Source organism: Myotis brandtii, unplaced genomic scaffold (genome assembly GCF_000412655.1).
Source record: "Myotis brandtii unplaced genomic scaffold, ASM41265v1 scaffold1733, whole genome shotgun sequence".
NCBI classification, from domain to species: Eukaryota; Metazoa; Chordata; class Mammalia; order Chiroptera; family Vespertilionidae; genus Myotis; species Myotis brandtii.
Window position 1 is genome coordinate 505,876 of NW_005356400.1, and position 1,765 is coordinate 507,640.

General features: G+C 73.1%; 1 protein-coding gene across 1 annotated transcript in view; it reads right to left on the minus strand.

Annotated features, from left to right (window-relative positions):
* The window catches only part of GPLD1 (glycosylphosphatidylinositol specific phospholipase D1), a 30,779-nt gene that overhangs the window by 9,659 nt on the left and 19,355 nt on the right, over positions 1 to 1,765 (minus strand). The window lies entirely within an intron of this gene.

Here is a 1,765-nt window from a genome sequence, read left to right on the forward strand (position 1 = left end):
GCGGGCGGGGCGGGGCGTGGGGGAGGACAGGCCGCTCACCGGGTCCCGTGGGCCAGCATGTGGCTGGTGAGGCGGTAGATGTTGGTGGACCAGAAGGCCATGTCGTCCAGGCCCCCGAGGAAGTAGTCCTGGAACTGCTCCACCAGGAACGGGGACTTCCGGGAGTAGGTGGGGTAGAGCTGGGGGGACACGGAGGGGAGACGGCATCGGGCGCTGCCCGGGCCCGCAGAGCCTCTCGCGGGGCGGTTCCGGGGAGGAGGCTGTACCTTGGAGACGGCCAGCACCTCGCCGTACCTGCAACAGTGAGCGAGGCCGTGAGCTGTGGCCCCACAGAGAGCGAGGCCAATAACGAAGAAAGAGCTGCATCGACACACATCCACTATCGTGTGAGCGCCCTGAGCCAGCTAAGTCCACCCACCAACCCGCACTGCAGACACAGAGCCACCAGGACGGACACAGGGCCCCCCAGACGGACCCAGGGCCCCCCAGACGGACACAGGGCCCCCCAGACGGACACAGGGCCCCCCAGACGAACCCAGGGCCCCCCAGACGGACACAGGGCCCCCCAGACGGACACAGGGCCCCCCAGACGGACACGGGGCCCCCCAGACGGACACGGGGCCCCCCAGACGGACACGGGGCCCCCCAGACGGACACGGGGCCCCCCAGACGGACACGGGGCCCCCCAGACGGACACGGGGCCCCCCAGACGGACACGGGGCCCCCCAGACGGACACGGGGCCCCCCAGACGGACACGGGGCCCCCCAGACGGACACGGGGCCCCCCAGACGGACACGGGGCCCCCCAGACGGACACGGGGCCCCCCAGACGGACACGGGGCCCCCCAGACGGACACGGGGCCCCCCAGACGGACACGGGGCCCCCCAGACGGACACGGGGCCCCCCAGACGGACACGGGGCCCCCCAGACGGACACGGGGCCCCCCAGACGGACACGGGGCCCCCCAGACGGACACGGGGCCCCCCAGACGGACACGGGGCCCCCCAGACGGACACGGGGCCCCCCAGACGGACACGGGGCCCCCCAGACGGACACGGGGCCCCCCAGACGGACACGGGGCCCCCCAGACGGACACGGGGCCCCCCAGACGGACACGGGGCCCCCCAGACGGACACGGGGCCCCCCAGACGGACACGGGGCCCCCCAGACGGACACGGGGCCCCCCAGACGGACACGGGGCCCCCCAGACGGACACGGGGCCCCCCAGACGGACACGGGGCCCCCCAGACGGACACGGGGCCCCCCAGACGGACACGGGGCCCCCCAGACGGACACGGGGCCCCCCAGACGGACACAGGGCCCCCCAGACGGACACAGGGCCCCCCAGACGGGCCCAGAGCCCCCCAGACGGACACAGGGCCCCCCAGACGGACACAGGGCCCCCCAGACGGACACAGGGCTCCCCAGACGGGCCCAGAGCCCCCCAGACGGACACAGGGCCTCCAGGACAGACACAGAGTCACCAGGACGTGGGCCAGGAGGCGGCGACACGCTCCTGTGCGATTCTCCGGCTGCACTTACATCTCCAAGAACTGAAGGTAGGAGCACTCGACGATGACGTGCTTGGTGATGACGTCCTTGCCGTAGAGCTTCCTGTAGATGCCCAGCAGGTCCTCGACGGGCACGTACCTGGGGAAGCGGCAGGATCAGGGCCGAGTGTGGGGCTCGGAAGATGAAGATGATAGCAGAGGTGACGCCACCTGCCCGCCATCCCCCGCCTGCCATGCGGGGCCACAGGAGGGC